Genomic DNA, 14,322 nt, shown 5'->3' on the forward strand with positions numbered 1-14,322 from the left:
AAAAATATAACTATTTCATATACACCTCTACGCACATCAAGTATTTTTGGCGCCGCTGCCGGGGACAGTAAAACGCCGGAAGCGCAACGCTATATATATATATATATATATATATATATATATATATATATATATATAAAAGATTTTTATTAAGTTTTAAAGTGTTTTCTGTAAAAATATACGTTTTAAATATTAAAAATACAAGAAAAAGAAAAATATATATATTTATTTTTAAGTTTAGTTAAATTAAAAAGGTTTGTTTTTATTCATTGTGAAAAAGTTATAAAAAAAAATAATAAGTTTTATTTATTTTTTTTTACTTAATTTAAAAACAGAAGAAAAAAAAACTGAACCTGAATAAAAATCGACCTGCATCTAATCTGAAACCGGGGTATCCGCACTAGCGGTACTTTTTGCCAGTCCACATCCGCACTCGCAGAAGTTTCTAACAGGTCAAACCTCAGACTGTTATTAATACAGATTTAGGGTTAATTTTATTATTATTAATATTAATTAGGGTTTTAATTAAATTAGTATTTAGTTTAAGTTTTTACTTTATTTATATTATTAAGTTATAATTAGTTTTATTAAATATATAAACTAATACTTTTATAAAATAAATAATATAAAAATAATATTTTTATAAAAATTGTACTTTTTACAACTTTAAGTATATTTTTATATTTTGTATCTTTTTAATTGTTTTAGCGTAATATTTGTTTTTTTTTCGTTCATATTTAGTTTTAAGTCATAGTTTTTGCCATAAGTTATTTTTACTTCTAGATTTTTAGGTTTTGCCATAAAATCCCTTAAGTGCTTTTTCTTTAGACTAAGATTTAGGTTCTTTAGAATTTTGCGACGCCGTTTTTATATTTTAGTACCTTTTTAAGTTATTGCCGTTTTGGGATATCGTATTCTTTTAAGCTTTAATATTTTTAGACGCAACTTTTAATTTTTAATTTTTAGTTCCTTTTTAAGTTTCGACGCGCTACTTTCTTATTTTTATTTTTCGACGCCTATTATTTTTCGACCTTTTATTTTTCGACGTTTTTCGACGCGCTCTTTTTCTTTCTTATTTCTCGACATTCTAGTTTTAGGACTTAGAATTTTTCTATTTCTTCTCTCTAAATTTCTTTAAATTACGAAAAATTATTTTAAAGTGGTTAAATTGATAGACATCAAAATTTTCTGGTTCGTAGTAATAGTTGGATTTGTACGTGGACCGGGTTATTGGAGCCAAACAGTACTCAATTATATTGAGACCAAACGAATCCTGCCCCTCTGCTGCATCTTTTGGCTATTCGAAACGTGGGCAAAATCAGAAAAGTCTATTAATTGGATAACTTATATAATTTTTCTTTCTTTTTAAAAACTAATAGGATATTAAGTGAATGCACCGAGCAAAACGTTCACCACCTTTTGTACGTTCACCACCTGTAACTCGATCAAGACATCTAGCAAACATTGTTGCCATTGATTTTTCTTTAGATTCGTCATCCAGTCGACCAAGTACTCCAATTCAAATTTCCGATAATCCATTTTTTGAACCCGACCTCACAATTGAGAATCCGGAGAATATTCAGGGACAATTTAGAGATCCTGAACCATTAATCTTTCCTCCGGAACCACCAATCATTCAAACAGAGATTGTCAAGGAACCAACCATTAAATCAGAATCCTCTAGTGATTCAAATTCAACAAATTCAATCATGGAAAATCTGGAACCTCTAAGTATGGAAGACCGAATGAGAGCTAAACGCACTGGCCAAGGTCACATAATTACTCAACCAGACATTAATGCGCCAGATTATAAAATCAAAGGACAAATTCTACACATGGTAACTAATCAATGCCAATTTAGTGGTGCACCGAAGGAAGATCCAAATGAACATCTTCGTACCTTTAATAGGATCTGCACTCTATTTAAAATAAGAGAAGTGGAAGATGAACAGATATATCTCATGTTATTTCCCTGGACTTTAAAGGGAGAAGCCAAAGATTGGTTGGAATCGTTACCTGAAGGGGCGATTGATACATGGGACGTTTTAGTTGAAAAATTTCTTAAACAATTCTTTCCGGCATCTAAAGCAGTGAGACTTCAAGGAGAAATTATTACGTTCACACAAAAGCCAAATGAAACTCTATATGAGGCATGGACAAGATTTGGAAAGTTATTGAGAGGATGTCCGCAACATGGTTTAGACACTTGTCAAATAGTATAAATATTCTACCAAGGATGCGACATCACTACAAGGAAAGACATCGATATAGCAGCTGGTGGTTCCATTATGAAGAAAACCGCAACTGATGCTTACAAAATTATTGATAACACTGCTTCCCACTCACATGAGTGGCACCAAGAAAAAGATATCGTTAGATCATCTAAAGCAGCTAGAGCCGATTCTAGCCATGACTTAGATTCCATTTCCGCAAAGATAGATGCTGTCGAGAGACGAATGGAAAAGATGACTAAAGATATACACTCAATACGAATTAGTTGTGAGCAGTGTGGAGGACCACATTTGACAAAAGATTGCCTCAGTATTGAACTAACAATGGAACAAAGAGAGAATGTTTCATACATAAACCAAAGGCCTGGAAATAATTATCAGAATAATTATCAACCGCCAAGACCGATCTACAATCAAAACCAGAATTATAACCGAAATGTTCCATACAACAATCAACAAGGTCCTAGTAATCAACTAGTATCCAATAATACTTACAATCAGCAAAGACCTAATTTTCAAAACAAACCACCACAAACCGATGATAAAAAGCCGAATTTAGAAGATATGATGACGAAGCTAGTTGAATCTCAAAATCAATTTTTCACATCTCAGAAACAAACTAATGAACAAAATGCTCAAGCATTTAGAAATCAACAAGCTTCTATTCAAAATTTGGAACAAGAAGTGAGCAACCTAGCAAGGTTGATAGGTGAAAGAAAACCGGGAAGTCTACCTAGTGATACAAATGCTAACCCCCGGAATGAAACAGCTAAAGCAATTACCACGAGAAGTGGTATTACACTTAAACCACCTGAAATACCTGTAATTTCTGATGAAGCTATTCCTACTCCACAAGAACAACAACCTGAACAAGATAAGGAAAAAGAACCGGTAGTTGAAAAGGTTAATGAAGATAACACAGTTAAAGCTAAACCTTATGTTAAACCATACCAACCACCACTTCCTTACCCGAGTAAAATGAGAAAAGAGAGACTTGAAGCCGAGCAATCCAAATTCTTGGATATGTTTAAACAGATAAATGTCAATCTTCCTTTCATTGATGTGATTTCAGGAATGCCTAGATATGCTAAATTTCTGAAAGATCTGATTACAAATAGAAAGAAAATGGAAGAACTCTCGGCTGTTACTATGAATACAAATTGTTCTGCAGTACTGTTGAATAAGATACCAGAAAAATTATCTGATCCAGGAAGTTTCACAATTCCATGTTTTCTGGGTAGTCTTAGTTCAATAGAAGCATTGGCAGACTTAGGTGCTAGTATAAATTTAATGTCGTATTCACTATACACTAAACTAGACCTTGGAGAATTGAAACCAACACGAATAAGTATACAACTAGCAGATCGATCAGTAAAATATTCTAGAGGGATAATGGAGAATATGCTAGTTAAAGTTGGTACTTTAGTATTTCCAGTAGATTTTGTTATTCTGGTGTAACACCCGAATATTTCATATGCGAGAATATATATATATGTACATATGTATGTATATACAGTGGAGATATTTAGATATACATGTGTATATGGTTCGGGTTGCGTATGAATTCATGTATATATATAGTTGGAACGAGAGATACGCAGTGTACGATAGTGTACGTTGCATGTACGCGTGGGAATATGCGTATATAAGGTGGTGGTTACGCATGCATGCAAGCTTATTGGTAAGGGTTCGTTCTAGGGTCTTCTAGAAGGGTTTGCTTGCATAAATAAGTCAGGATTGGAGCGTACATGTGGAATTATGAGACGGGGACTTGGTTAGACGAAAATGGAAGAAAATGTGTTGTGGGTCGCGCCGCGAAGGCTGTGGTCGCGCCGCGATGATTAAGAGCAAAACTGGATCAGAACACTAGTAATTTGAAGCACCAGCTGCAGCACGTTGTCGCGCCGCGACAAGTAGGGTCGCGCCGCGACCAGCCTGGTTCCAGACCCGATTTTCAGCTTTAAATGGGGTGTGTTCAGGGGTAAAACCGTCATTTCGTATATGGATCAGTTTTTGGGATAAATCTCAGCCACCCATCTCATTCATTTCATTTCCTTTTTCATTTTTCTTCCATTTATTCTCTCAAAACATAAATCCTCTTTGGATTCAAGTGAAGATTTGGGGTTCAAGACTTGTGATTCGATCTTTGGCGTAGTTGGAAAGTGTGTTCTCCTCGTTCTTGGCTACGTGGTGATACTAGTGGTAAGCTCTAACTCCGAAATTCGTTTTTGTGTTCATCATTCAAATTTAGGGCTTTTGATTGTATGATTCTTAGATGGAACCCATTTAGTTGTTAATTGGAGATTAACACCAATATTCGGGTTTATGGTTGTTATTGGCGGTTTTGCGTTTAGTGTGCAAGTTTATGCTTGTAAAACTTGTAAATGGTGAGATTTTGACTTAATTGGTTAAAATTAGGGTTTTGGTGTCAAAATGGGTGAGACACGTGTTTAACACTTGTGCTCGGGTTTAATTGGCATATTAGGACCATTATCACTTGTGTTAGTGAATTTTGGTTAAGTTTGGGCGCGGTTTGTACTTGGAAGTGCATTTGGGTCGAATTTGCACTAAGTGTCGAATTGGGTTGGTTTGTAAATCCAATCTAATTGTGTTGTGGTATTTATGATAATGGTTTAGGTACTTCCCATTGGCGTGTTGCGGACTACTTGGAAGCATTTCTCAAGACTTCAAGGTGAGTGTTAATATCCTATGTGCATATGTATGTGTAGGATGGGTGCGGGTCGGGTGAAGTGATTCTCGGCTATAGAGCTCACTTCACATATAGGTGGATTTCATGGACTTTTGTATTGGTCCAATTGGCACGGTTGTGCGTTTTGGTTGACCACCTTTTGACGAGGTGCACACTTGGTGTGTACGTTATCACATGGGCGTGTGATGTGGATTATATAACCCCAATGGCGAAGGGTCAACATTGTGAGTGGAATAATTATGCGTGTGCGTATATAACGTATTTGTTTGTGTGTACGAATGTGGAATTGTCGCGGTGTTTAAGACACCACATTCAAAGTAGTGAGTAGTATTGTCGCGGTGTTTAAGACACTACTCATTGTTGGATTGACGAGTAGTATTGTCGCGGTGTTTAAGACACTACTCATTGTATAATTGACGTGTGGTATTGTCGCGGTGTTTAAGACACCACATCGTCATGGGAGTGGAAATGTCGCGGTGTTCAAGACACCACTCATTGTTTTGATTGATGTGTGGATTCGTCGCGGTGTTTAAGACGCCACATTGTCATTAGGGTGAGTTAGTCGCGGTGTTCAAGACATCACCCGGGGGATTAGTGATTACGCGGTGTGTAAGTAACACTAGTGGATGTTGTGAACTCCAACGGACTTTCAAGTACCGTTCCCTTGTATGCTTGGTCGACCATGGTTATTGTGTTGTAAGCGTAAGCAAATTATGTTATTCGAGAGATATATACATATATATTGTATACATATAATGTTGTATTGTCGTGTTGTAGCTAACCCTCCGGGTGTAGCTTATTGGCATTGTTCACATCGTTGTTGGCAAACTTATATTTTGTTGATGTATCTTTAGCTCATTGCTTAGTGATCTTACGGTATGCTTAGACTAGCCTGCCTTTATGTTTGGATGCTCCGGTATGTGGTATTTGCTATTTTGTGGCGTGTCCATTTTATGCACATATATGTATGTAGTATATTCTCACTCACTAAGCGTTAGCTTACCCTCTCGTTGTTGATATTTTTATAGGTTCGCATGCTTGGCGGCTCGGGTAAGCTTGGGAATTAGAGATCTCGGCTAGGTTGCTTTAGAAGATCTTGCTTTTGGACTCGATTAGGATTTGGGTAGCGTAGTCCCAAATCACCATGCTCGGTTTTGTGTAAACGTAACTAGTCGGGTCATAATGATTATAACCGGTTTACGATTTAATTAATGAACCATTGTATTAAGGAGTTTAAATCATTAATGTATGTTTTAAGTTCGATGAACTTACCTTGATAACAAATACGTTTTGGAATATGTGTAATGGGACCTAAAGTATTATTTAACGCGTATTAAAAGGAAAAATTTTTATGGGCCGGTTTTAATACGGGTTGGGTTGTTTCAAGTGGTATCAGAGCATGGTCTAAGGGATTTAGGTGACTTGAGATAGGTGCCTAGACTTAGACTTTTGTGTGTGCTTAATTTGTTGCGGGACTTGTAGGAGTACGGGTCGGAATAGGTTATAGTTAGTGCCTTGTTTGTAGGTGGACTAACGTTTATATTAGTAATGCGGATATTATTAATATATTATTGTGTTGTGATAATAATTCTTGCGGGTGCTTATATCGCGTAGAATTTGCGTTGTGTTGGTTTATATCATCGAGCGAAGCGGTCGTTGTACTAACGAGTCGATACGGCGTGTGTGCGTAATAAGGACTTGCAAACCTTATTACGGGTGCAAATCGTGTCAAACAAGTGATGTACGACGGGTGTTGAGCAAGATGGGGCGGTGTTGTGCGTATGGTGTTATACGTTCGTGGACTAATCATTTTGCATTCTTTAGAAAGGCGACGCGAAACGAGATCGAGACGAATGACGAAGAGTTTAATACTAGAGTTGCGGCCGCCGTTGCGGAGCAAATGAGTGCGTTGGATGAAAGAATGGATAGGAGGTATTCCAAATTTCGAGGTAGTAGTGAAATGGAGCGTTGTCTTAAGGGCTTCATGAGGACTAAACCCCCGATGTACGATGGAAAACCGGATCCTTTGGTAAGCACAACTTGGATCTCGGATGTTGAAGGGTGTTTTCGTACTATTGAATGCCCTCCTGAGAAGAGGACAAGACTCGCTACTAGTATGTTGTGGTATAGGGCAAAGGATTGGTTGGATGGTAAGATTGATCTTATCGGTGGTGAACCGTTTATGGCGTTATCGTAGGACGGGTTTAAGAAGGAATTCTTTGAGGAATTCCGAACTTCAGCCGATTTATCAGAAATGCGTAATGAGTTGCGAAATTCGCAACAGGGTTCTATGGATTTGAATACTCTCAAGACGACCTTTATGGCGAAGGCTCATTTTTGCCCGGAGTATTTGGGGAATGATCGGTTGTTGATGGAGGATTTCTATCGAACCTTGAATGATGACTTGAGGAATAAGATTAGCCGGGGTCACGCGAAATCGTTTGCGGAATTATTCGCCGTGGCTAGAGGTTTCGAGTCGTATTCACGATCAAAGAAGGGTGAACCTTCGAGCGAGAGAAGGGTTGTTTCGCATGGTGCTCCGAGTAAGAGGACTAAGGGTCCGAGTGTGAGCACGGGTGGTACACGGACGGGTATATTGGATTCTAGTGCATCTAGATGTTACAATTGTGGCATAAGGGGTCACAAGTCGTGGGAATGTTCGGTACCAAAAGGCGATGGCATGGTGTGCTTCAATTGCCAAGAAGAAGGACATCGTAAGTCGGAATGTCCCAAGTTAGCGGGGACGGGGCCGGCCAGGAGACGTTAAGGTACGTTTCGTTTTAATAAATATGTCTTTTGATTATTTATTAAGTGCCGTTTGAAGTTGAGTTTATTAAATGCATTGTGTTGTGCATGTTATTGATATGGGTGACGTTCCTAATGGAAGTACCCTATGATGACGTTTTGATTGACGGGCGAAGGGCGTAAGACTTGGTGTAACCAAGCATTCCTTGATATTTGTAAAATGTTTCTACCAAGCCATGGAAATGGGTTGGTGTTCGGTTGTTAAGCGCGTGTTCGCTTTTGTGTTGAGGTCGATGAACCGTGAGGTTCGACGGGTGGGCTGAAACCCTTGAGATCGAGTGTTTTGAATCTCGATGTATGTTGGTAATGGAGTCTTTATGACGCGACATTAGGTGCCTCTTTTATACCTACTAGCGTGGTGTTCGACTCCGATTATGTTGCGGTTACATTGTACTTAGGGTACCGAAGTGAAATCCTTAGGTACATGAGTGACTAGGTGTAATTTGACAAACTAAAGCAATTGGATGATTGCGAAGGTATGGTTTGTGTAATCGTGGTACACTTTTTGCTCGAAGTGTTTAAGGATTGATTGAAATCCTTTGTGTGCTCAAGGCTGGAGCAAGATATGGTGACGGGTCGTGTGAGCCCAATCTTTGTAAAGTCTACCTTAGGTAGCATTGTACGGTTGTACGAGTTGTGGATATGGGACGTAGTTCCAAATGGGGGAGTTACACTCCCGCACGAGGAAGTTTTAGTGTGAGATTTCGGATGATGCTTTTGGTAGATCCGGAAAATGTTGTCGAGACCTGATTTTGGTCGATTTGTGGTAGATTACAATTTCAGATAAATTGTATTTATGGTTTGGATTTGAATTATCACCGAGGTGGTAATGTGGTAAATCTCGATTGAGAGATAATGGACGTGTTTGGCGAGCAAGGTGAAATCCTTCGGTTAAGGGAGGTGTGTGTAGGATTCTCTTCTAGAGAATAATTGTTTTGTGCATATGTTTGATATAGGTGGTTCTTGCTCGTGTATGTGAATGGTTAGTGGTATCCGTTAGGATTCACTATGGCGTAGCAGAGCGCGATGTTACGCTACTCGTCGTTCGAGGCCAAAAGGGCGTTGATTGATGAAGCATGACTTTCGGGTCCGCTGACTTCATCATGGTATTGGTGATTGATGAAGCATGACCTTTAGGGTCCGCTGACTTCATCATGGGAGTATGCGATTGGTGGAGCATGACCTTCGGGGTCCGCTGATTTCATCATGAGCGAGGTGTTATATCGGTGAAGCATGACTTTCGGAGTCCGCTGACTTCATCCGGTGTTGAGATTGGTGAAGCATGACCTTCGGGGTCCACTGACTTCATCATGGGATTATTGATTGGTGAAGCATGATATTCGGGTTCGCTGACTTCATCATGGTAGTGAATCGCGTGTAGTTCGGATTCACTAAGGCGCGTGTGTTTTCGGCCAGCCTTCGTGTTGTGTGATCTGTCGGTTGTTTTATACACCGATGGTGGGGTCGTAAGGACCGTGATGTTGATCTGTTGGTTGTTTTATACACCAATGGTGGAGTCGTAAGGACCGTGTTGTGTGATCTATCGGTTGTTTTATACGCCGATGGTGGGGTCGTGAGGACCATGTTGTGGAATTAGTGATGCGATAGCCGTGTTTCGCTCACATGTTGTTACGGGTGTGACGAGAGTTGATTTTGTACACCTCGGGTTTAGCGTTGCCATGATCGTTTTGGGCGCTATCGGTTGTAGCCGTCTGATTTTGATGTTACGGTAGTTGGGTGTGGGTCGTATTGCGCACTACAAGGGATGTATAGTGATTGGTGTTGTCCGTAAGGATTCGTTTGGTTCGGTCTTCATCGTTTCGGATTGTTGACCTTAGGTTTGAGACTTGGTTGCTTTTAGCATTGTACTTGGTATGGTACGCGAGGAGTTGAAATCTCGGTACGAGAATGGTTGGGTTTTCCCGATGTGAGGGTTTGAGTTGGTGCTAGTGCTCGAAATTGTGTAATGTGATAAATCGCGGATGACGAATTTGTCGTTAAGGGTAACTCTTTGAGGAGAATTGTCTAAGGGATCGTTGTAGACTTCGGTTGTTGCGGGTATTGTACGTCTCGGGATGCGAGCAAGTGTGTGATATGTCATTGGATTAACCTTCGGGTTAGTGAAATTGTGGTAGAAGTCGGTTTGAAATGCATGTTCAAGGACCATTGAGTGTGGGTCCGTTTGGGTTCGTAACAAGGATCACGAGGACGTGATCAATTCTAAGTGGGGGAGAGTTGTAACACCCGAATATTTCATATGCGAGAATATATATATATGTACATATGTATGTATATACAGTGGAGATATTTAGATATACATGTGTATATGGTTCGGATTGCGTATGAATTCATGTATATATATAGTTGGAACGAGAGATACGCGGTGTACGATAGTGTACGTTGCATGTACGCGTGGGAATATGCGTATATAAGGTGGTGGTTACGCATGCATGCAAGATTATTGGTAAGGGTTCGTTCTAGGGTCTTCTAGAAGGGTTTGCTTGCATAAATAAGTCGGGATTGGAGCGTACGAGTGGAATTATGAGACGGGGACTTGGTTAGACGAAAATGGAAGAAAATGTGTTGTGGGTCGCGCCGCGAAGGCTGTGGTCGCGCCGCGATGATTAAGAGCAAAACTGGATCAGAACACTAGTAATTTGAAGCACCAGCTGCAGCACGTTGTCGCGCCGCGACAAGTAGGGTCGCGCCGTGACCAGCCTGGTTCCAGACCCGATTTTCAGCTTTAAATGGGGTGTGTTCAGGGGTAAAACCGTCATTTCGCATATGGATCAGTTTGTGGGATAAATCTCAGCCACCCATCTCATTCATTTCATTTCCTTTTTCATTTTTCTTCCATTTATTCTCTCAAAACATAAATCCTCTTTGGATTCAAGTGAAGATTTGGGGTTCAAGACTTGTGATTCGATCTTTGGCGTAGTTGGAAAGTGTGTTCTCCTCGTTCTTGGCTACGTGGTGATACTAGTGGTAAGCTCTAACTCTGAAATTCGTTTTTGTGTTCATCATTCAAATTTAGGGCTTTTGATTGTATGATTCTTAGATGGAACCCATTTAGTTGTTAATCGGAGATTAACACCAATATTCGGGTTTATGGTTGTTATTGGCGGTTTTGCGTTTAGTGTGCAAGTTTATGCTTGTAAAACTTGTAAATGGTGAGATTTTGACTTAATTGGTTAAAATTAGGGTTTTGGTGTCAAAATGGGTGAGACACGTGTTTAACACTTGTGCTCGGGTTTAATTGGCATATTAGGACCATTATCACTTGTGTTAGTGAATTTTGGTTAAGTTTGGGCGCGGTTTGTACTTGGAAGTGCATTTGGGTCGAATTTGCACTAAGTGTCGAATTGGGTTGGTTTGTAAATCCAATCTAATTGTGTTGTGGTATTTATGATAATGGTTTAGGTACTTCCCATTGGCGTGTTGCGGACTACTTGGAAGCATTTCTCAAGACTTCAAGGTGAGTGTTAATATCCTATGTGCATATGTATGTGTAGGATGGGTGCGGGTCGGGTGAAGTGATTCTCGGCTATAGAGCTCACTTCACATATAGGTGGATTTCATGGACTTTTGTATTGGTCCAATTGGCACGGTTGTGCGTTTTGGTTGACCACCTTTTGACGAGGTGCACACTTGGTGTGTACGTTATCACATGGGCGTGTGATGTGGATTATATAACCCCAATGGCGAAGGGTCAACATTGTGAGTGGAATAATTATGCGTGTGCGTATATAACGTATTTGTTTGTGTGTACGAATGTGGAATTGTCGCGGTGTTTAAGACACCACATTCAAAGTAGTGAGTAGTATTGTCGCGGTGTTTAAGACACTACTCATTGTTGGATTGACGAGTAGTATTGTTGCGGTGTTTAAGACACTACTCATTGTATAATTGACGTGTGGTATTGTCGCGGTGTTTAAGACATCACATCGTCATGGGAGTGGAAATGTCGCGGTGTTCAAGACACCACTCATTGTTTTGATTGATGTGTGGATTCGTCGCGGTGTTTAAGACGCCACATTGTCATTAGGGTGAGTTAGTCGCGGTGTTCAAGACATCACCCGGGGGATTAGTGATTACGCGGTGTGTAAGTAACACTAGTGGATGTTGTGAACTCCAACGGACTTTCAAGTACCGTTCCCTTGTATGCTTGGTCGACCATGGTTATTGTGTTGTAAGCGTAAGCAAATTATGTTATTCGAGAGATATATACATATATATTGTATACATATAATGTTGTATTGTCGTGTTGTAGCTAACCCTCCGGGTGTAGCTTATTGGCATTGTTCACATCGTTGTTGGCAAACTTATATTTTGTTGATGTATCTTTAGCTCATTGCTTAGTGATCTTACGGTATGCTTAGACTAGCCTGCCTTTATGTTTGGATGCTCCGGTATGTGGTATTTGCTATTTTGTGGCGTGTCCATTTTATGCATATATATGTATGTAGTATATTCTCACTCACTAAGCGTTAGCTTACCCTCTCGTTGTTGATATTTTTATAGGTTCGCATGCTTGGCGGCTCGGGTAAGCTTGGGAATTAGAGATCTCGGCTAGGTTGCTTTAGAAGATCTTGCTTTTGGACTCGATTAGGATTTGGGTAGCGTAGTCCCAAATCACCATGCTCGGTTTTGTGTAAACGTAACTAGTCGGGTCATAATGATTATAACCGGTTTACGATTTAATTAATGAACCATTGTATTAAGGAGTTTAAATCATTAATGTATGTTTTAAGTTCGATGAACTTACCTTGATAACAAATACGTTTTGGAATATGTGTAATGGGACCTAAAGTATTATTTAACGCGTATTAAAAGGAAAAATTTTTATGGGCCGATTTTAATACGGGTTGGGTTGTTTCAAGTGGTATCAGAGCATGGTCTAAGGGATTTAGGTGACTTGAGATAGGTGCCTAGACTTAGACTTTTGTGTGTGCTTAATTTGTTGCGGGACTTGTAGGAGTACGGGTCGGAATAGGTTATAGTTAGTGCCTTGTTTGTAGGTGGACTAACGTTTATATTAGTAATGCGGATATTATTAATATATTATTGTGTTGTGATAATAATTCTTGCGGGTGCTTATATCGCGTAGAATTTGCGTTGTGTTGGTTTATATCATCGAGCGAAGCGGTCGTTGTACTAACGAGTCGATACGGCGTGTGTGCGTAATAAGGACTTGCAAACCTTATTACGGGTGCAAATCGTGTCAAACAAGTGATGTACGACGGGTGTTGAGCAAGATGGGGCGGTGTTGTGCGTATGGTGTTATACGTTCGTGGACTAATCATTTTGCATTCTTTAGAAAGGCGACGCGAAACGAGATCGAGACGAATGACGAAGAGTTTAATACTAGAGTTGCGGCCGCCGTTGCGGAGCAAATGAGTGCGTTGGATGAAAGAATGGATAGGAGGTATTCCAAATTTCGGGGTAGTAGTGAAATGGAGCGTTGTCTTAAGGGCTTCATGAGGACTAAACCCCCGATGTACGATGGAAAACCGGATCCTTTGGTAAGCACAACTTGGATCTCGGATGTCGAAGGGTGTTTTCGTACTATTGAATGCCCTCCTGAGAAGAGGACAAGACTCGCTACTAGTATGTTGCGGTATAGGGCAAAGGATTGGTTGGATGGTAAGATTGATCTTATCGGTGGTGAACCGTTTATGGCGTTATCGTAGGACGGGTTTAAGAAGGAATTCTTTGAGGAATTCCGAACTTCAGCCGATTTATCGGAAATGCGTAATGAGTTGCGAAATTCGCAACAGGGTTCTATGGATTTGAATACTCTCAAGACCACCTTTATAGCGAAGGCTCATTTTTGCCCGGAGTATTTGGGGAATGATCGGTTGTTGATGGAGGATTTCTATCGAACCTTGAATGATGACTTGAGGAATAAGATTAGCCGGGGTCACGCGAAATCGTTTGCGGAATTATTCGCCGTGGCTAGAGGTTTCGAGTCGTATTCACGATCAAAGAAGGGTGAACCTTCGAGCGAGAGAAGGGTTGTTTCGCATGGTGCTCCGAGTAAGAGGACTAAGGGTTCGAGTGTGAGCACGGGTGGTACACGGACGGGTATATTGGATTCTAGTGCGTCTAGATGTTACAATTGTGGCATAAGGGGTCACAAGTCGTGGGAATGTTCGGTACCAAAAGGCGATGGCATGGTGTGCTTCAATTGCCAAGAAGAAGGACATCGTAAGTTGGAATGTCCCAAGTTAGCGGGGACGGGGCCGGCAAGGAGACGTTAAGGTACGTTTCGTTTTAATAAATATGTCTTTTGATTATTTATTAAGTGCCGTTTGAAGTTGAGTTTATTAAATGCATTGTGTTGTGCATGTTATTGATATGGGTGACGTTCCTAATGGAAGTACCCTATGGGCCGGTTTTAATACGGGTTGGGTTGTTTCATCTGGACATGGAAGAAGATTCTCAAGTTCCTCTCATATTAGGAAGACCATTCTTAAACACGGCTAAAGCAATGATAGACGTGTTCGGTAAGAAACTGACCCTAAGTATAGATGACGAGAGTGTTACCTTTTCAGTTGATAGAGAATTGCAACAACT

Source organism: Rutidosis leptorrhynchoides, chromosome 9, assembly GCF_046630445.1.
Source record: "Rutidosis leptorrhynchoides isolate AG116_Rl617_1_P2 chromosome 9, CSIRO_AGI_Rlap_v1, whole genome shotgun sequence".
NCBI lineage: Eukaryota > Viridiplantae > Streptophyta > Magnoliopsida > Asterales > Asteraceae > Rutidosis > Rutidosis leptorrhynchoides.